The following is a 22,821-nucleotide window of genomic DNA, read 5'->3' on the forward strand; positions in this document are numbered from 1 at the left end:
GGGGGGGAGAAACCGCAATGCCAGGAGGGCCAGCCGAGAAGTCCCACCGCCAGCCGTCTGCAAGCTGGAGACCCCGGCGTGCCGGTGATGTGCTCAGCCCAAGACTGAAGGCCTTGGGGACAGGAAAGCTGGTCCTGGAATTCACAGTCTGAGGCCGAAAGCCTGAGAACCCGGGGGGCTGCCGATGTGAGCCCTGCAGTCCGAAGGCGGGTGTGACTTAAATTCTGAGGTCTGAGGCAGGTGTCTACCTCGCTCTTTCTCAAAGCCCCAGCTGCCTTCTGTGTGTGTTCCTGCAGGCCCCATGGTTGGGGGGCTCTGCCTACACCAGTCTACTCAGACTCCCATGTTACCCTCTCTGGAAACCCCTAGAATAATGCTTACCAGGTGTCTAGGTGTCGCTTAGTCCAGTCGAGGGACACCCCAAACCAACCACCACTGTAGGTAACCGTGTGGATCTGATGAGGAGCTCAGAAGTTGGTGTACTTCGAGGGTGGGCAAGTCACGGGGGACAGGGCTCCACTTACGTCACACAGAGAATCAAGGGCGTAGCTAAGAGTAGGACTCCGCCGCTGCCTCAGTCAGCTGTTTCTCACACTAGGCCAGTCTAGTCACCAGGTTAATCCCAGTCTCTGCCAGCCCTTTGCGTAAGTAGACAGCCAGTGGTCTAGCCGAGGGTTGACACAACGCTGTGCCTACAGTCCTGTTTCAGTGTAGGCGCAGTCACTGTGTTCCATGTGGCCACAAGTCAGGAGTCTTTTTTATTTTTGCATTCCCCCTCCCTCCATGAATCTGGACTGAACTCAAGTCAGACTTGCGACCCCATCCCTGAGCCACAGCCCAGGAGGGCCTCCTGCGTCCATCTTATGGTCCAGTCCAGCGAGCGCTGGCATAGTCCCAGCGTAGCTGAAACCGTGCCCTTTCTGCCGTGGCCCTTGGCGGCACTGATGGATGAGAGTTGACTCTTTGGGACAACATGGTTCAACAAATGGCTCCTCGGGCCTGGGTCGTTGGGGATGTGCCTACGAGGTAGGTTCCCATGGAGGCGTCCTCTCTGGCCACGTCCCCCAGTGCCCCCTCTGAGATGTGGGGATGGGTAACAGTTCATCGGAGGGGGATACAATCAGGAGAAGTGGTGTGAATGAAGCAGCAGGCATGGAGCCTACCGTGTGCCGCATGCCGCGTGCTGCATGCACACCGAAGGGAGGGTCCTACGGGGACCAGTCCCTTCTGCCTACCAGAGTGGGACTGGTCCCTGGCTCTGGATCATCTGCAGGTGTCCTGGCTAAGAACCTCCCTGTCAGGTACAGAGGGGACACTGCAGTGGGAGGAGCCGAAGCCACCTGGTGTCTCATGGACAGAGGCGGGAGGGGCTGGAGTCAGAGGTGGCCCATGGATTCCATCTTTCTTTCCTTTCGCTTTTGAAATCATTGCAGACCCAGGAGACTCCAAGTTGCAAAAATAGTACAAAGTGGCCCTGTGTACCCTTCCCCAACTTCTTCAGGGCGACATACCCAGTGGACCATCAAAACCGGGACGTCGTTGGTCAGAATGTAATTAGCTGGCCTGCCTGCTTTACTTGGGTTTCCCATCCCACTCGGGTCTGTGCGCTTTCTTTTTGTACTTCTTTGTGAGTAGTTCTAAGACATCTCATCTCATGGGTAGATGTGTGTAACCACTGCCACCTTCAAGACATAGCCTGCTTTGTTAGACCAAAGCACCCCCCAGTGTCTCCCCTACGGGCACACCCACCTTCCCTGGGCCTGACCCCTTTAATCGCTTGTTTCTTTCCATCCCTGTAATTCAGTCATTTCAAGGATGCTGTGTGCATGGAGTCATACAGTCTGTGCCCTCCTGAGACTAATTTTTTTGCACTCAGCACAACACCTTTGAGATCCGTCCAAGGAGTTGCTTGTATCAACCATTTGCTCCTTTTCTTTACTTAGTAGTAGTCCATGGTATGGATATACCATAGTGTGCTTACCCCAAATTCCATCGAAAGTGCCCCATACTCAGCTGGGCGTGGCTGCCTGGGACACAGTGAAATGGAATAACCCCCAGCCTTGTCCTTTCAGCAGAGGAAAAGGCACGAAGACTAGCAATGCTGATCCTGTGTATTAATTCACACATGCGCAACACACATTTCCATCCCTGGCACTGACTCTGGCATGAGCCACACAAATGGTGAGCAAAACAGACCTGATTCCAGAAATCCATGAGCTCATGGTTCAGTGGAGGGGAAACTTAGTAAATACACAGGAAGGATACACAGCCAAGCACATATAACAACATCTGGGTCAACGCAAGGTCACACTCACACATGCTCTCTGTGCACAGTCGGGGACAGCCTGAACTGCCGCCACGTGGCGGGCTGTGGGTTTGGATCCTCAGCCCAGGAGACCTGAAACACACTGGGTGCACAAATCCTGAAGGTCGGAGGCAGGAGATCGTGGTGTGGTGAGACCCTGTGAAGGAGTTCCTCTCTCTCATGTGCGAGCTCTCTATCAGGAATAAAACAAGTCATCTAAAAAATCAAAAAGGATTATAATGGAACTGAACACTTCTTATTGCCTAATGATGTCGTAGCCACCCTAACGTCATGGCGAACGTATTTCTGCAACACCCGCATGGTTCTGGTGTGAACAGAATACTGCACCGCCAGTCCTACGAAAGGCCTGATGCACAACACCTCATGCTAGTAAGCGACTGTGTTAGTGATCTGGGTGGCAGAGAGAGCTCAGAGAGGCCCTGGGCGGTAGGTGAGTCCCAGTTCTGGTTCGGCCATTGACTGGCTGTCCTTGATGGGCGAAGTGACTTCCTGCACCGAGCTTCTCTTACCTTGCTTCCTCGCCTATAGAACGGGCAGAGTCGTTATCTAGCCAAGCTGTTGCCAGGATCCAATGGGGCATCGTGTGTGTGGCACCCAGCTCAGTCCCCGAGGCCGAGGCCCTCAGCGAGTTGTGATCGACTTCTCATCTCCTGTCATCGAGGGAGGGGTTGGTTCTCTTTTCACTTCCTCACATCTCACCATCATCCAGCAAAGCACCTGGCCCAGGCAGTGTGGGCGTGTCCATTTCTCCCTCCTGCTCGGCTTTCCTTGGGATCTTCTCTTCCAGAGTCGCGTGGACTGTGCTGAGTGGCTGTGGGGATACTCTGTAAGCCATGGGGCAGGGGTGGGGGGCAGGGGCTCAGCACGGGGCAGCCTGCGTGCCACGGGAGAGCTGAGGTTCATGCTCAGAGTGACTGAGCCCTGAGATCTGTTAGGGAACATTCTAGCTTTCACTTTGGAGCCTGTGATTCATACCACAGGTCAGTCTCTGGAGCTTTCCAAAGCACGCCCCGGGGAAAGGGGCTGGAAATGATGAGTTTGCAGGGCTCTAGGGCCGGGAACCTGCCGTATTTCCTTTGTCCAAATGGATGTCTTTCTCTTTCCTCCACCTTTTAACGTTTAGGAAGCCAGGATACATCTTCCATCTGCGTGTATGTTTAGCGTCGTGAGGTTTTCATTTGCCCTCCCCCGTCCCCAGAAGCCGTTGTTAAATCTTTCAGGGGATGGTATTTTCTATCGAGGAAACCTGGCTGGGCTGGGCTTCCTGGCCCCGCCAGCCCTTCCCTATGATGTATGAAGTCACAGTGAGGAAGGCCGGAGAGCCAGACAGATCCTGTCTGAAGGTTTTCAGAGTCCCCTGGCGGTCTCCCTTTGCTGTCCAAAGCTTCTGCGAGGAGATGGAGATATTTTATTATTTGGTAGCGTATAACTTCCTCAGCCCAGTCTCCTGGGGAGTCATTACTGGTGAACCCAGAGACATTTGCTACACATCAGAGCTTACCCTCTGACAGCACAAACCACTAAACGAGAAAAATCCACGTCCGCGACTCGGGCACCGGGGAAGCCTGTGAAGCAAGCTGGCCACCGTGCGGCACAGACGTGCAGAGAGCTCCCTCCCACAGCTCCTCGCCCTGTGGCTCGTCCTTGCGGTGTTCGCATGCGGGTGCCGGGTCTAGGTGTGAGGGGGAGCGTCGGGGTGACAGACCGCAGCCTCACACTCGGGTGACCACAGGAGCAGGGTGTGCTGGAGAAAGGGGCCTTGGGACTCAGGACAGAGGGAGTCTTCTGACCCTGTGGTTGCCCCTCCCTGCTGCTCCGGGTCAGTAGTGTGGACCTCCCAGGCTGTGGGCCACGCCCCACCTGCCAAGGATGTCCCTCCTTGTGACTCTTTAGGGCATGGGCTCAGCGGTCTGCAAGGCTGGCCCTCTGGTCCCAGGCTGTGGCTGGGGCTACCCTGGCTCTGGCCTTCTCTTCCCCTTTCAGAGAGGTGAGAGAGGTGGCATGATGGGGCAATGCCGGGTGTGAGTGGTGCCACATCCTCCTCAGGGACTCGTGTGTGACCTTGGGAAGGAGAGAGTAAAATGAGGCAGCGCCTGTGGGTGCTCCATGCTGCAGGGCCTCGCAGGGCAGGAGTGGCCTCAGATGCTGGTTGTGGAGATGTTATGAGGACACTGGCGTGACGCGGCCTAGCCTATGAGGACCCGAGACTAGGACTCTTGCCTCAGCTGTGGCCCAGCTTGCTGTTAACGCATAAGAGAGCGGACCCGCCTGTGCAGAGGGTTCTGATGGAGCCTGGGGTCGGGGCGCTCAGAGCAGCGGGGGTGGGAGCTCGAGGGCAGGGCTGGGCTGGGAGTGCTCCCCTCCCCACCCGCCTCCATCTGTTTTCCATATTGCGGTTCTTGATGAAGTGGCTTCTGAGAAATGCTTGCTGCTCAGATGGCCTGAGCCTGTTGGCCGGGGTGTCCGGGGCTCAGCCACCCCACGCCCAGAGCATCCAGGGCTCAGCTGGACGCTGCTCTCCTGACTGCTCCTCCTGCTCTCACGTCCCTTGGTGGTGTCTTCACATCACTGTTACACACGCTTGTATCCTTGTTTACACACTTCTTTCTTTCATGGGAGCGAGAGACAGAGAGCGAGACAAACACCAAAGCAGGGTCTCAAGCCGCGCCCCCTCCCCAGCCTGCCAGGGTATGGATGTGCACCCGTGGGAACAGGTCGGCTGGGAACCAAGCCTGTGATCCTCATATGGGTGCAGTCTCACCTGAGCGGGGCTAGAGCAGCCCATAGTGCCACCAAGCCTGTCTGTGCTTTTCAGGTTGTTTTGTTTTGTTTTGTTTGCTTGTTCCTTTTTGCCATAGGGCATGTGTGTTCCCTGGAGAGAGAGAGAGAGAGAGAGAGAGAGAGAGAGAGAGAGAGAGTTAGAGGAAGAGAGAGAGAGAGAGTGAGAGTTAGAGAGAGAGAGAGAGAGAAATCACCTCCCAGGAGGGATGGCTTCTTTGCAATCCCTTCTCCTCCACCCTCCTGGGATTTGGGGCATGCACACACACATGCCCAACATGAGTTTCAAGCCTTCAAGTCTGGGACTAGAACCACAGTCAACCGTGTGAGTGTCTAGCACCTTAACACCCCCTGCTGGCTCCACATTTTAGGTATCTTTTCAGGCTGCCCTGAGTCCTTTTCAGTTTTTGAATCAGGCAGGATAAACTGGCTGACCAACCACCTGACAGCACAGTGGTTGCTCCGTCCGTTGTGGGTCACTCTCACACTGAGGGGGCAGGCCCCGTGCTATGAGAGGCAGGTCAAAGTGGGCATAGGGTGGAGGGTCTGTGTCCCCTAGCACCCTCCACCCTTTCAATGCCCTGCGTGCGCCTGATCTGCATATACCTGCAACCCAGCTTGGGCCACATTCTTTTTCTAGAATGTTCATTTGATTCTTCTATTCTGAAACATGAGAGCCCAAGGGCATGCTGGGTCTGTTTGAAAAGAAGCAAAGGATGAGTCTCTAGCCCAGGAGTGGGTTTAGGCTGGAGCGTGTTTTCCCAGCAGAGACTGAAGCCCTCAGCGAGAAAAGAAGGTTCTGGGCTCAGGAAAGTGACTGTGGTCATTGCCTAAGAGGTCCCCAGGGCCAGGCCTGGCCCAGTGCCTGAGAGACCTAGCTCTGCCCCACGGTTCCTCTCCGGGACACATCGTGGCTGATGTTCCCTCCCAGCTCACTGTCTCAGGAAATGTGGGCACCAGGCCAGGGCTGGCGGGCCTCTCCCCAAGCAAGGCCGCAGCGCTGCCCTTGAGTCCGGGGCTCTGGGTGGCACGGTCATTACCTATTCAGTGAGGGGGCATCTGGGGGCTCGTTGGTGTCCTACCAGCTCCCCTTGCTGCTGCCCTTCCCCAGGCCTCTGGAGCTGCCGGCTCTGGCTCCTGTGTGACCCCTGCCTGGCTGGACTCACTCACTGTGCATGCCCACAGTCACACTCAGGCCCCTGTCCCCATCTCCATCCCTCTTCCCTGCTACTCACCCACCTACAGTGACCTCGTGCCCAGGTGTCCAGGCGTACCACGTGTGCACAAGATACACAAGCTCACGCTCTGTGTCCTGTGCGAAGAGGAGCTCACAAACACACTCCATTCAGACTCCCACGTCCTCCCACGCCCACACCCACGTTTTTCCCCCTTGGAGCCCGAGGGTGGGCAGCTGTGATGGTTAATTTTATGTGTCAACACGCCTGGGCCACAGGGTGCCCAGATAGCCGGGATGTCATTTCTGGACGTGCCTAAGGGAGTTCCTGGCGGAGACTAGCATCTGAATCTGTGCTGAGTAAAGCAAATTCACCCTCAGCAACACGGGCAGGCATCGTCCCAGTGGTTGAGAGCCCACCTGGAACAGGAAGGAGAGCAGACTCTCTCTTTCTCTTTCCATGGACTGGGGAATCCCTCTTCTATTGTCCTTGGACATCGAAACTCCTGGTTCTCAGGCCTTCGGGTGCCAGGACTTCATCATGGCCCCCAGGTCTCAGGCCCTTGGCCCCTGACACAGTCATATGTCCGGCTCGCAGACCGCAGATGGTGGACTGCTGGGCTCGTTATCAACTGAGCCTACCCCATAATAAATGTCCCCTTATTTACCTGCACACCTCCTGTTGGTCCTGTTTTGGGAACCTGCCCTTTCCCCAGTCTCCTTACATTGAGTTCATCTGGGGTTGGCCCCACCAAAGACCCCAGGAAGTGCCCTAGACCTGGCCGAGCAGAGGCCAGCCTCCTCGGGCCTAGCTACAGTGCAGGAATGGGCATGTGACCCCGGTTGGCCAATGGGAATTCTGCTTTGGTTCGGCTAGAACTTTCCAGAGGAGGCTGTCCTCTTGGCAGCATTGGACTGCGGGTCCAGAGCTGTTGGGCCCTGCATGGGGAGAGCCCACCCAGGGGGCAGAGTGCAGAAGGGCACGTTGCTCCGACCCCTGGTGCTCCAGGGTCAGTCTGTACCTAGGGCAGAGCTGCCTTTGGGCTCCCCGATGGGCACCAGCCGCCCTTCCCTTTGCCCAGTTCAGTCCGTGTTGGCTGCTAGCCCATCACCCGGCATCTGGGGCATACCCTGGAGGTGCTGGCTGGAGAACTTGGGGGAGAGGGTGGGAGCCACAGGGGAAGTCCCCTTTGGTGAGAAGAGAGTTATGCATGAGTTCAGTTGGGGATGCCGGGACTAGAAATCTGGCCTCCGAACCCCAAATCCTTACTCTACCTTTCCTGCAGCCTCTGAGAGAGGCCACTTTCCAGACACTGTGGCATTTTAGGGAGGCTGCGAGGCCGGGAGCCCAGCTCTCCCTACCCTTGTCTGACCTGAGGCAGAGCTCCTAGCCAGCTTCCCCTAATGCTAGCCCTCACTGACCTGCAGGTGGCCCTCTGAGAGTGCTCTCTCTGCACCTAGAGTGGTGACGGCCTGACTCCTGGGTGCAGAGGGCCCTGGCACTGCTCAGGCGGACCTGACCCAGGACAGGCAAGAGAGAGCGTCCCGGCCACGTGCAGGCCGGGGCTGTGTTGTAGCAGCAGCTTTGTCTCTCACTCTCTCAACAGCCAAGACTTGTAAATGAGGTGAATAGCAGTCTCCGCCCCCAGCACAGAGGTTACCTCTTCCAGGGAGCTTTCTGCCACCATGATACTTAGGCGCTTACTTCCAGGTGACATTTGACTGCTTATGCCCTGCATAATATCCTTGGGGACAGGACTGTGTCTTAGCCATACACACCACCCCACCACATCGGCATTTGACACGTGGCAGACGCATCAGAGGTGATGGTAAAAATTGGTTTGCGGACATTCTTGGCTGGACAAACTGGTGCAAGATCTGGCCGTTTCTCGGAGCCTCTATGCACCTATGGCAAGCAGTTTTAGTAGGAATGCTTGGCAAAACTGAATTGACAGCAGTCTGTTGATGCCTGCTCATACCCTTTAGCCCACTTGCGAGCTCGCCTGCAGCTGCAGGGGCCTGCTCTGGCCAGGAAGCTTTCCTTTCGGGGCCCTGGGCCTCTCTGCTGCTCTACCTGGGGCTGTTCTCTGGCTCACAGGTCACCAGGGAGTCTGTCCCCAGCTTCTAACTCAGGATTACTGACTGACCCCCTGGGAAGCCAGTAACCAAGGGGGCAGAACCAGAGGGGAAGGGGAGTGGATAAAGCACCAGCCTCGTGCGATGGGGTAATTCTGGCCTGCACCCCACAGCTTCCCAGCTCCCCTCAGCACTCAGTTGCCTCAGAGGTGACCGACTCATTTGCGCACCCTGTACTGGCCCTCTCAGCTCTGCTCCCCAGTCCCCACTGATTCTGTGTAGAACAGTGTGAACACACAACTTATGCCATGTCCTGGCCTCGGTCCTGCTTCTGGGGAACGCAGGTGGAGACGGCTTCAAGGGCAAAACAAGACAGTCCATCGAAAGACTCCACGCGGTGCCTGACATCGGCAAGGCCACATCGGCGTGGGCCCTCGTAGCTGTCATTGAATAGGCGACATCGTCACCATCTTGGTGACTGATCACCGAGGACTGGGACTGCCTGACTTCTTTTGAGGACCAGGGTCGCCTAACTTACCGAGGATAGGTTTCACCCATCTCTCCCCCTCGCACCAGCACAGAACCCGGCAGCAGACACTCAGAGCACTCACGCTCCAGATGGGCCGCCAATCAGATGTCACACGAACAGGTCCCTGGTCCTGGCACCTGCAGGGGCCCTGCTGCCTTTGCGCTATAAGACAGAGGGTCAGGAATTCCCCCTTGGAGCAGGGCAGGGGAGTCCCCCTCTTCCCATGAGCCTGGCAGTCCCTTCCAGCAGGAAGACCCAGAAATCTGCAGTGGTTTTCTGGGCCCAGATGGCTGCGCCAGCCCCTCCCCCAGCAAGATGCAGGTCCTCGCTCCATGGTCCAGTGATTAAAGCAAACATATTCAAAGCACCGAATTGAGCCAAATCAAAGGGAAGACAAAGAATGCGTAAAACCCCAGCAGTTTAAGTTTCATATTGGAATATCAAAGGAATATTGAAATGGAGGAATATCAAATACCAATTGGTTACTTTTTAAAATGTTTTGCATTTACAGACTCAATTTCAACGGGATAAAGCCTGCCGTCTTGAAGAGAGAGGCTCCCGTATAACATATACTTCGTTGGTTTTAAAGGAAACAGATTGGAAACCTGGGCCACAGAGGGGCTTTCTTTTTCCCTCCCATGTACAGCTGCTCGGAGTCACAGATACAGAGACCCAGAGACATTGGGATTTATGGTTGAGGTCACCAGGGCCCATGGGGGACCTCCTGCATGTCCATGGTCATCATGCAGGGAGCCCAGGGAGGCCCAGGGAGGCCCAGAGAGCAGGCGGGGCAGCAAGGTGGTGTCCTGCCTTCACACAACCTGGGACCTCCTGAAATAAGGCTGATACTTAATGAAGCCGACAGGGCTTTTCAGAACTAACAGGACGTGTGGGTCCAGGTCTATGCCTAAAGTCATATACCACGTATTTATCTATTTATACAGAGAGATTTCTCTGATTGCATTTTACTTTTGTAGAGGTTTTTGCCTTCAGGAGTGTGTGCTTGCCAGAGACACAGATAGTGAAAGAGAGAGAAATCATCCCCTGGAGAGATGGCCATGTGTCAATCCCTTCTCCTCCATTCTCCTGGGATCTTAGGCACACACACACACGGGTTTTGCGAGTTTCGAGCCACCAGGTCTGGGGACTCGAACTGCAGTCAGTCACGTGGGAGTTCAGCGATGTAACTGCTATGCCATCTGCTGAGCCCAGAGACTTGTCTTATTTTGAGAAGTTAGCTCATGCAACTCTGGGGGCTGTTAAGTCCAAAATCTGCACATGGGGCAGCCAGTGGGCTGGGGCTGGAGGTTCTGGGGAGCATGGCGGTTACCACCTCAAGTTCAAAGGCAGTCAAGAGGCAGAATTCTTTCCTTGTCAGAAAACTTCAGTCTTGAGTCCCCAACTGATTGGATGAGGCCTGCCCACATTATGGAGGGGTGTCTGCTTTACTCTGGGTCTGCCGACTTGTTGATCTTTACTCAAAGTCTACTGATTTGAAAGTAAATCCCCTCTAAGAATGACTTCACAGAAACATCAAGATGGGCATTTGAACAACTGGGCACCATGGTCTAGCCACCTTGACAGAGAAAATTAACCATCCCATGGACAAGTAGGTGGCATCATAGTTAAGGTGGCTGGATCTCACATGGCTAATTGCATGGTTTGAGTTCCAGACCTGACCGCTTGAAGAACATGCTGGGTGTATGTGCATGTGTACCTGAAATTCCAAGAGGAGAATGATGGAGAAGGGATTGTGGCATGGCCATCACCCCTGGTGGATGCTTTCTCTCCTCCTCTCTCTTTCTTCTTTCTTTCTTTATTCTTTCTTTCTTTTTCTTTCTTCCTCTTCTTTTCTCTCTCCAACGAGCTCATGCACCGTACAGCAAAATGATAAAACACAACAAAATTAACCACCACACTTATCAAATGGCCAAAAGGGAGTGTGAAATCCAAAGCTGAATCCACCTACTTGTCACAGGCCTCCTGGCATCCAGTGTTGTTCCTGGTACTGGAAAATAAGGGAGGGACAGGATGACAAGTCTTCTCACCCTCTCCTGGTGAAAGGCAGTGGCAAGCACACGGACCAAGGTTCAGAGACAGAGAGGAGCCAGAGGGAAAGTGAAGCAGAGTACTACGATGGAGAGAAGTGACAGGCCCCTGTGGAGGAAGAGGAAAGTTGGCTGAGAGGCGTGGGAAGTCCTCTTTGAGGAGGTGATGTCTACACTGAGATCTGAGAGATAACGAGCCAGCCAGGAGCCAGCTGGAGGGAAAGGTGTTCCTGGTAGAGAAAACAGCAAGTACTGGGCCCTGAGGCAGGAAGGTCTGGTATTCCAAGAACAGAAAGAAGGCTCTATGGCTGGCGTGAGAAGAGAAGTGCTATGTTTCGAGTGGGTAGAGAGAGCCAGAACATTCTGGAGTTGGTAGGTCATCGGTATTTCTTCTGAAGGCAACTGGGAGCTTTCAGAAAGTGATGGGCAGGATCAGCAGTTGGCGCAATAGCTATGTAGCTGGACTCCCATGTAGTAGACTGTGGTTTGAGTCCCGGACCTGGTGGCTTAAACTCACACAGGGCACGTGTGCGTGTGCGTGCCCAAAATCCCGAGAGGAGAATGGAGAAGGAATTGTGGAGTGACCATTCCCCCCAGGGGGTGATTTCTCACTTTCTGTCTCTCCGTCTCTGTCTTTCTGGCAAGCGCATGTACCCTGTAGCAAAAGCCTCTCAAAAACCTAAATAAATACAAAGAAAGTGATGGGCAAGAGAGTGATCTGATCTACTGTATCTTTTCTGAGAGTTCCTCCGCTGGCTGGAGTACGGGGGTAGCCCAGATACCAGATTGCTGCAACAGCTCCAGAGAGTCGAGATGTGACTTCTGGAATGCAAGAACACTCTTGCCAATAGAACAGCCGTAACTTGTGAAAATGATAAAAGGCAGTTATGGTTACCTCTGGAAATTGGCCCAAGGGCACGTAGCAAATGAATGAGCATTTGTTCAAGCATATCTATTCGATCTGTGGCAGTTGATCCTCAATCTACTCCCTTCTCTCCGCTCACTGTTGAGCACGATGGAAGTTCCACTCCGGGCAGGTGCAGCCCCCAGCCCCGCTCTCCCCTGAGGGAAGGCGGGGTAGGCCGCCAGCATATCGCAGCACCTCCAGCTCTCGGCTGAAGAAGCTTTAAGTCCAGGCAAGAGTACTGAGAGTTCTGGGGCTTTGACTGTGGTTTGAGTCCCGGACCTGGTGGCTTAAACTCACACAGGGCACGTGTGCGTGTGCGTGCCCAAAATCCCGAGAGGAGAATGGAGAAGGAATTGTGGAGTGACCATTCCCCCCAGGGGGTGATTTCTCACTTTCTGTCTCTCCGTCTCTGTCTTTCTGGCAAGCGCATGTACCCTGTAGCAAAAGCCTCTCAAAAACCTAAATAAATACAAAGAAAGTGATGGGCAAGAGAGTGATCTGATCTACTGTATCTTTTCTGAGAGTTCCTCCGCTGGCTGGAGTACGGGGGTAGCCCAGATACCAGATTGCTGCAACAGCTCCAGAGAGTCGAGATGTGACTTCTGGAATGCAAGAACACTCTTGCCAATAGAACAGCCGTAACTTGTGAAAATGATAAAAGGCAGTTATGGTTACCTCTGGAAATTGGCCCAAGGGCACGTAGCAAATGAATGAGCATTTGTTCAAGCATATCTATTCGATCTGTGGCAGTTGATCCTCAATCTACTCCCTTCTCTCCGCTCACTGTTGAGCACGATGGAAGTTCCACTCCGGGCAGGTGCAGCCCCCAGCCCCGCTCTCCCCTGAGGGAAGGCGGGGTAGGCCGCCAGCATATCGCAGCACCTCCAGCTCTCGGCTGAAGAAGCTTTAAGTCCAGGCAAGAGTACTGAGAGTTCTGGGGCTTTCTTCCTTCTCTCAGCCCTGACTTGTACCCCAGGTCATGCAGGTCATGGTTACAGGAGCCCCAGTTACCCTTATCCCAGCGTCCTTAGAAGGTGGAAGTCCTGCATAGCCAAAAATCAACAAGAAAATGAGAAGATTTGAACAACATTATAAACCAATAAATGGAAGAGGAATAAAGCAACAACAGAGGATATGGCTCAGATGGCGAACCATACCAGTAATTTCAGGAATTAATATTGATTCCTCATGAATTCTTAATGGAAATAAAAAGAGCAGGGGCCAGCTTGGTGTGGTGACTAAGGCGGCTGGATCCCACATAGTTGTGTGGTTCAAGCAGCTTGAAAACCACACCAGATGCATGTGCACGCATGTCTAAAATCCCGAGAAGAGAGTGGAGGACAAGGGGTTGTGGTGTGGTCATTCCCGCAGGTGTGTGGGGGAGTGTGTTCTCAGTCTCTTTCTCTCTGTCTCTCTCAGGCAAGTGCACACACCTTGTAGCAAACAAATGAACCACTAACAAAGAAAAAAAGAGTATACAGTATTTCCCAGCTCCTTCCAAGAGATAATATTACCCCAGTACTGAAACCAAGCAGACATTCTACGAAAACTACAGACTAATATCTCTTATAAATATGAATGAAAGATCCTCAATAAAACAGTAGTTAAGTAAATCCAACAACATAAAGCGGGTTGGGGGAAAAGTCATGATGTTTTTTCTGTTTTCCTATGCAAAAATGTGCCATGACTTTTCCAGCAACCCAGTATAAAGAATTACACACCATGACATAAGTGGGATTTATCCCAGGAATATAAGATTGACTTACTATCAAATAAATTAATGTAGTATATCATATCAATAGAATCAGGGACTAAAAGTCTATGTTCATTTCAAAACACACAGAAAGTGCATTTGACAAAACCCAAGACCTTTTTATGATTAAAAACTCAACAAACTAGGAATAGAAAGGAACTTCCTCTATTTGATAAAGGCTCTCATCATACTTAATGGTGAAAGACTGAGCATCTTTTAGCTAAGGTCAAGAATAAGACAAAATCTCTGCTCTTGACAATTCTGCTCAATGTTATACTGGAGGTTCTAGGCAGGCCAATTAGGCAAGAAAATGAAATAGAAGTCATTTAACTTAGAGAGGAAGAAGTAAAAGCGTATTTGCAAACAACACAATCTTGTAAAAAAATTCCAACTAATTCTCTGAAAATTCATTAGGACCTAGTTTAACCAGATTTTGAGGTATAAGAAAAATATACAGAAATCAATTGTATTTCTATCATTAGCAATGAACAGCCTGAAAGTGAAATTAAGAAAACTTTTTTCATTCACAATGCCATGAAAATAAATATTTAGGTAAAAGTTTAAAAAAAGAAGAGAGAAATTTATGTTCTTACAACTGTAAGACATTGTTGAAAGGAATTAAATAAGACATAAAATATGGAAAGGCATCCCGTATTCATTTAATATTATTAAAATGGCAAAACCGCATAAATTGGTTTATAGAATTTATGCAGCTTCTGTCAAAATTCCATATGGTGGTTTTTAGAAATTGACAAGCTGATTCAAAATTCATATGGAGATTTAAGAGGCCCAGAATAGCCAGGAACCATCTTGAAACAGAAAAGCCAAGAGGGAAGAGTCAGATTCCTGATTTTAAAACTTACTAAAAAGCTATAGTAATCAAGATTATGCCACTGGCATAAGATTAGATGTATAGACCAATGGAATAGAATTGAGAGTCCAGAAGTAAATCCTCTAATTCTCAATTGATTTTCAACAAGAGTGTCAAGACAATTTGATGGGGGAAAAGAATAGTCTTTTCAACAAACAGTTCTGAGAAAACTGGATGTCCACATCTGAAAGTATTGTTGGACCCCCTACCTCACACCATATCAAAAAAATTGACTTGGGACCAGCAGTTAGTGTAATGGCTATGTCGCTGGACTCCCATGTAGTTGACAGTAGTTTGTGTCCCGGACCTGGTGGCTTAAACCTCACGCTGGGCACATGTGCGTGTGTGCCCAAGATCCTGAGAGGAGAACGGAGGAGAAGGGATTGCAGTGTGGCCATCTCCCATGGGGGGGTAATTTCTTGCTTTCTGTCTCTCTGTCTCTCTCTGTCTGGTGAGCGCAAGCGCCCTGTAGCAAAAACCTCTCAAAAAAAAATTGACTCAAAGTAAGGGCTAAAGGTATAAATCTCTTAAGAAAATATGGGGGAGGGATCAGCAGACTGCATAATGGTTACATCGCTGGACTCTCACACAGTTGACCACAGTAAATCTTGGACTCAGTAGCATAAAAGTCATGCTGGGTGGGATCAGCAGTTAGCATAATGGCTATGTCACTGAACTCCCACATAGTTGACCGCGGTTTGAATCACGGACCTGGTGGCTTCAACTCACACCGGGCGTGTCTGTGTGCATGCCCAAGATCCCAAGAGGAGAATGGAGGAGAAGGGATTGTGGTGTGGTCATTCCCCCGGGGGGTGATTTCTCACTTTCTATCTCTCTCTCTCTGTCTGTCTGGCAAGCGCACATGCCCTATAGCAAAAACGGCTCAAAAAAAAAAAAATGTCATGCTGGATGCATGTGTGTGTGCTCAAGATTCTGAGAGGAGAATAGAGGAGAACGGGTTGTGTCATGGCACAGGTAAACTAAGAAAAACACAGATAAATAAAATTTTATAAAAACGTAGAAATTTGGGACCAGCAGTTAGTGTAATGGCTATGTTGCTGGACTCCCACGTAGTCGACCGCGGTTCGCGTCCCAGACCCGATGGCTTAAAACTCACGCTGGGCGCGTGTGTGTGCGTGCCCAAGATCCCAAGAGGAGAATGGAGGAGAAGATTGCGGCGTGGCCATCCCCCCGGGGGGTTATTTCTCACTTTCTGTCTCTCTGTCTCTCTCTGTCTGGCGAGCGCACGCGCCCTATAGTGAAAACCTCTCCAAAAAAAAAAAAAAGTAGAAATTTGTGCTTCAAAGATCACTATAAAAAATAATAAAAACACAACCCACAGAATAGGAGACGATGCTTACTAATTATAGATTTGACAAAGGTCTTATATCTTGAATATATAAGAAACTCTCACAGCTCAATAAAAAGGCGAGAAAAATAAGCCAAGGATTTAAGTAAGCATTTCTCCAAGGAATACATATATGCACAGCCAAAACGCACGTGAAAAGATGGTGCTAGAAAATGCAAATCAGAACCACAATGAGATACTACTTCATACTTGTTAGTTGGAACTCTCATCTCACACCACTGGTGGCAATGTAAAATGGTGTAACCACTTGGAAAACAGTCTGGCAATTTCTTAATTGGTTAAACAGAGTTACCGTATGACCCAGAGATTCCATTCTTAGGTAGACACCCTAGAGAAGTAAAAACATTTGTCTGCACAAAAAATTGTATATGAATGTTCACAAGAGCTATACCCCAAATAGCCAAAAGTAGAAACAACCAAAATTGTCATCAACTAATGAATAAATATACAAAATGTGGTATGTCCATACAATGGAATACTATAAGGCAATAAAAAAGAGTGAAGTACCAATATATGCAATGGCAAGAATGAACCTTAGCAATATTATACTAAGTGAAAGAAGCCAGGCACAAAGCTTCATATTGTATGCTTCCATTCACATGGAGTGCTTAGTACAGGCAAATTTATAGGGACAAAAATAGGTCAGAGCTGAAGAAGGAGGGATGGGGATGAGACCTGACTGCTAATGCATAGAAAGGGCTTCTTTTTTGGATGATGCAACTGTTCTAAACTGAAGGGGCCAGATGGCGGTGTAGTCGTAAAACATGATGCTCCGTGAGGCCAGCCCACGGAGAGGGTTCTTTGCATCCAGAGACCTCCTCGAGTACCTGGATACATGTGTGCCCATGATCTGGGATTGGCTGAAGCTGGCGTGTTAGGCCCTCTGGATGGTTCTGTTTTTCTCTCTCTCTTGCTCATGGAAGAAATAAACTTTTTAGAAACCGTTGTAAGTTCAGATGGTAGTGATCTCTGTATACTCTGTGAACACACTAGAAACCACTGAACGATACATTAATAAGAGATCCTGTATATGAATTATATCTCAAAAAAGAAGTTTTAAAATAAAGATTCTGGGACCAGCAGATGGCAGAATGATTACATCTCTGGACTCACACCTAGATGACTATAGTTCAAGTCCTGGACCCAGCAGCTTAACACTCAGGCCAAGTGTGTGTGCATACATGCCCAAAACCCCTCGAGGAGAATGGAGGAGAAGGGACTGTGGCATGGCCATCGTCCCTAGGGGATGATTTTTTTTTTTTTTTTTTGCTTTCTCTCTAGTGAGCATATATGTCCTATAGCAAAAATGTAAATAAGTAAGTAAATAAATAAATAACAAAAACAAAGATTCCAGGGCAGAAGTGGTGATGTCTTGGACCACAGTGATAGGGGAGGGTCAGGTTGTGGAAAGTGAGCTGTTCAGACAGACACAGTCCTTCCTTGTTATTCTCTGAGGATTGCTCCCAAGACCCAAGACCCCCCTCAGATGCTAATATCCACAGATCTCAAGTCTCCTATATAAAGCAGCATAGTATTTTGCATAGAACCTACACGCATCCTTGTATACTTTAAGTGTCTCCAGATTATTTATAAAACCTAATACAAGGTAAATGCTATGTAAATTGTTGTTGTCCTATATCGTTTACAATAATGACAAGGAAAAAAAGTCTACACATGTTCAGTATGAATGAAACCAACATAGAGAAAGAGAGAGAGAGAGAGAGAGAGAGAGAGAGAGAGAGAGAGAGGCTTTTGTCTTGGTGTGTACATTTGCCAGGAGAAAGAGACAGATCCAGAGAGAGGGAAAGTGATAAATCATCCCTCAGGAGGGATGGCCACATCACAATCCCTTCTCCTCCATTCTCCTCCTGGGATCTTGGACACATGTGCCCGGCATGAGTTTCAAGCCACCAGGACCGGGACTCGAACTGCGGTCAGCCATGTGGGAGCCCAGCGATGACTCCCTATTTTATATATTTATATATATATATATATATGGTTTTTTTTTTTTTTTTTTTGTTTGGAGACATTTACAGGCAAAGAAGAAGGTTTGGTGAAGAAACCAATTAGTAGTGAAAGGGATAAAGGGAAAGACTGAGAAGTGAGAAAGACGGCATTTGAATACGGAATCTGCCATTTACCAGTTGTATAACTCTGGGCAAAATTCCCATTTAAGTTACCTAGCTTCCATACTATTGGCATGACAGATGTTTCCAGATTGCTTATGATACACAACATCTGGAGATGGAGAGGATGAAGGTCTAACCCCTGTCCCTAGGAACTTGCAGTCCTGTCGCAGGCAGCGTTGGGCCTGTAGATCATCTCAGTGTCATGTCGTGTGTCCGTCTCTCCTGCTGGCAGCTCCTGGAGGGCCAGACTCTGGCTCCCATGCTCCGCAATGCTCATGGAGCCTGGTGCAGGCTCTGGTACCTTTCTGGTGCCCAGTATCTGCTGAGTAATCAGGTTTGCCCTTTGGCTGGAAGGTGTGGATAATTTTATACTGAGCTCCTGCAGAGAGCCCTCCTCCTCCTCCTTCCTGTCCCCCAGATTGTGGCTGGACCCAGGGACTAGCAGGCTGGTGCTCGCCAAAATGGAGCCCAGTGGCCTACCTCAGTTTCCCCAGTGAGGCCTTTTTCCCAGCTGAGGCTCAGTGGCCATGGGAAACCAAAGTGACGCTGCTACCAGGTTGTGGTTCTCACATTTGTGGATCTGCCACGGTTGCAGAATAGGAAGAAAAATGACATTCTGAGGTGATGGGGACAATGTGGGTATGACCTGTCAGCTCATGGGACTCCATTTGGGAATAGCTGTGGCAGGATTTTGGAGTGGAGCTGTCCCCCAGTGATACCCACCATTTGCCCATGTGCATGATTGAGAAGAGGAACCTCTGCATGACACATTCAAGATGTCCTCATGGAATGACAGGCATGTGGAAACAGCTACCCCTCCACCCCAGATCACCTGAAATGCACAACTTTTGTGATTAAAGTGAAAGTTTAGTCCTCTTGGAGTTGCTGGGCTCGTGTGTGTTCACAAACTCAAGACAAGACATATGTATGTGTATGCTTCAGATTGACTTTATGCAAATGGGAAAGAATCACGTTGGTTGTAACTTCCTAAGGCTGGGAGCGCAGCTCCAGATCTGCATCTTGAGATAAAAAGGGCCGATTACCAAGGCAGGCCGTCTCCTGGAACGGCTTCAGACGAGCCCCAGCAGCCCTAATTGTGGACTCCGATGGAACATCTCTGTTCCAAGAATGTTCCTAACCACTGAGATTGCATCAGCCTGTCCCAGAGATCCCCCACTGAGGCTGCCTGTCTTGCAGAGCAGCCTGGGATTTCCAGAGCTTTGCCCATGGGCCCTAACATGGTGTCTCCACCAGCCCAGGTCACCTTGCTCCCAGAGGAAGGAGTGGTGGGGCTCCTAGGGCCACTCATGCCACCAAAGCTGGAGAGGGAGAAGTCACCAGGGTAGGCCTCAGAGCTGCTGAGGACTTGGTTCCCCTAACAGCTGGAAGGCCCCTTGGCCCCTCTTGCCCATCTTAGCCGTTCCTGAGGGCTTCAGTGCACCGAACCTGCCTCAAGAGAAGGAAACTTCTTCAGACACTCCGAGGAGCACTTTCCTTTCTTACCTCAGAAAGGCTGAAGAAGGAGTAAGCTGTCAGGGCTATTGGGAAACCACTTCTTACTGAATACCGCTTGATACTGAAACACGTGACCTCCCCAAATCATCAAATCAGCTAAGACTCCATGGCCAATGAGCCACACAGACTGGCCCGAGCCCTCCTTCCAGGTTCTGTGTAAGTTCAGTGCACCCTTCAAAGTTGCTGGGGTGCTGGCAGCTGGGTGCCCACGTTGCCCTCAGCTCAGAGCGCTGCCTATCCTGACTCGGCCCTGTTAGAGACGACCTCTGTTCCGCATGTGCCCTGGCTCCCCCGTGGACCTCAGCACTGCCCTTGGCCTACACGCGTGTGTGTGCACATACACAGAGTTCTCCGAGTGTGTATCAGATTTTATTGAGTAATGATTGCTTATATATTAAAGAGTTTAACATTGAGTACTCGTTCGTGTTTCTAAGAGCCCTCCGCTCGCTCTGCCATTCTCAGGCACAAAACTCCCAACCCATTTCTCTACGCTGAGTCATTCCATGATCCTCCGCTCTGCCTGATCTGAGGCTGATCTGCACATCCAGTGCTTTTGCTAAAGATAGTGGCCTCTTCGTACCAAGAACCCAGGACATGTCTGAAACTTCGACTAATACTAAGCCCTGTGTACACTACGTTTTGTCCTATACAGACACGCGATACAGTTTAACTTATCAATTAGGCACAGTAGGACATTAACAATAATAACTAGTAACACAGTGGAACAATGATAACAGTATACTCTACCAGGGTCCAGCACAGTGGTTGTGGCTCTGGACTCCCACATGGCTGAGTGTGGTTTGAATCCTGGACCTGGTGACTTGAAACTTGCGCTGGGAGTGTGTGTGCATGTCCAAAATTCCTAGAGGAGAAAGGAGAAGGGAGTGCAGCCTCGCTGTCCCCCTGGGGGAATCATTTCTCACTTTCTCTCTCTTTCTTTCTCTCCCTGTCTCCAGTGCACACACGTGTTCTATAGCAAAAATCTCTCTAGAAAATATACGTATATATACTATAATAAAAGTTATGCAGTTATCCCTCCAAATATCTTATTGTGTGTACCCACCTGTCTGGACCATGGTTGACAGTGGATAAGCGAAAGCACAGAAATCAAACTGTGGATGAGGGAAAACAACTATACCAAAGCAATTTCCACTGAGGAAAGGGTGAGTTTAAACAATTTCTCCAAAGTCACACAGACAGTGACTGGGGTGCTAACCCTGGGTTCCTTGTTCTGCGGCCAAGAGTGGATGCGGGGGTCCTGCTGTTGGGGAGTTTGTGGTAGGCAACCCCTACAGTGCCCCCTGCTGGCCGCTGCTGACTGGTGGTCTTGCCCTTGTGCAATCCCCTCCCCTTGCACATGGGCTGGATTTAGTGGCTCACTTCTAACAAATGGAACATGGTGGAATAGAGGGATGCTCCTTCCAGGGTAAGTCAGAAAAAGGCAGTGGCTTCCAGTGTGGCCATGCTCTCCCGCATGCATTTGGATGGCTTGCCATAGAGGAAGGCTTGCCAGCTGCAGGGTGTGAGGCAGCTCCTTGGAGAGCCTCAGTGTGAGAAGCTGAGGGAGATCGCTGTTTCCCTCACAGCGAGTGAGGAAGAGAATGATCGGGTTTGGAAGGGGCTTTTCCCCAGTTGCACCTTCAGATAAGACTGCAGCCATGGCTGTGCTCAGATTCCTGACCCACTGAAACTGTGAAATAATCGACATTTACTGTCTTACACTGCTACATTTGGGGAAATGGCAGGTCAATATAATTCATAAACAGAAATACAAAAATCCTAAACAAAATATTAGTGAATTAGCATAGATCCAAAAATGTATACAAAAGAAAATTAACCATGGTTAAAATAAATGTATTCCAGATATGCAAGGCAGAATTGACATCAGAAAATCTATTAGAAAAATTCACCATGTAACAGCTTACAGGAGACAAACCATATGGTCATCTCAATACTTGCAGAAAAAGTATTTGGCAGGAAACCCTTGGCACTACAAAGGGAATTTTCTTAAGTTGAACATGAGTCTTTACCAAAAGGTTGTACCAAATATCCTGTTCAATGGCAAAAGATTAAAATCTCCCCCTTTGGAATCAAGAGTCAGCCAAAACTTTCGGCCATCGCTGCTTGTATTTACCATTTTACTGGAGGTCCTACTTAACACAGAACGTCGGAAAAAAGAAATAAGGCATGCAAGTGTTGGTCAGGAAGGAAGAGGAGTTTCGTTACTCACAGACGATTTTCTTGTCTGTTCGGGACAACGTAAAAGAATACACAAATTTATCAGAGTTAATAAGGGAGTGGGACAAGTTTGTTAGATGTAATGGACTAAATTGTGTCCCCCTAAAGTTGATACGTTGAAACCCTAACCCCAGGCCAGCTGATCGTGTGGTGATTAAGGTGGCTGGAATCCACATGGCAGACGATGTGGTTCAAGTCCCGGACCTGACAGCTTGAGAAACATGCCAGGCATGTGTGTGTCAGTGCCCCAAATTCTGAAAGGGAAAGAAATAGAGGAGAATGGATTGCAGCATGACCATACCCCATGGAGGTGATTTTTCACTCCCCCTTCTCTCTCCAGTGAGTACATGCACCCTCTAGCAAATTAAAACAAGAAAAAGAAAGAAACCCTAACCCCGATGTGACTGTATTAGCAGGCAGGGCCTTTAATGAGGTTATTAAGGTTAAGTGCGGTCAGAAGGCCTGGACCCAATCCCATAGCACTGCTGTCCTTAGAAGAAGAGGAAAAGCTGCAAGATCTCTCTCTCTCTCTCTCCACAGACACCCAGAGGAAAGGCCAAGTGAGGGCAAGGGTGAGCCACTTCCAGGGAGAGAAGCTGCACCTTGACCTTGACTTCTAGTCTCTAAAACTGTGAGAAAACACACTTCCACCGTTTAAGCCCCCGAACTGTGGCATTCAGCTATGATGGCGTAGCAAATGTGTACATGCCACATACATGTTAACTGCGTTTCTATGGATGAGCCAAGAACAGTTTTTAAAGGTTTAAAACCATTTGCAGCAGTTATGGAAAGTAAGGCATCTTGAAACGGAGTAAGCAAAAATAGTTCAAGGCTAAGGAAACCTATAAAACGCATCGACAGGCATTACAAATACCTAATAAGTGGGTGCCCGTGACATCTGGATGAAAAAGAAGACAGAATGGTTCACTGCAGTTCTTTTAAAACTGATTTATTGATTTGAAGCTATTTCTGTCAAACTCCTGGAAGTTTTTTCCTATTTTATTTTATTTTTGTGTGGGGGAAATTTGACAGATAATTTGAAAATTTATACCAAAAAAATCCAAAGGCCAAGAGTAGCAAAGACCTTCCTAAGGAAGACACGGCAACC

This window comes from Tupaia chinensis, unplaced genomic scaffold (genome assembly GCF_000334495.1).
Source record: "Tupaia chinensis unplaced genomic scaffold, TupChi_1.0 Scaffold143913_1, whole genome shotgun sequence".
Classification (NCBI taxonomy): domain Eukaryota; kingdom Metazoa; phylum Chordata; class Mammalia; order Scandentia; family Tupaiidae; genus Tupaia; species Tupaia belangeri.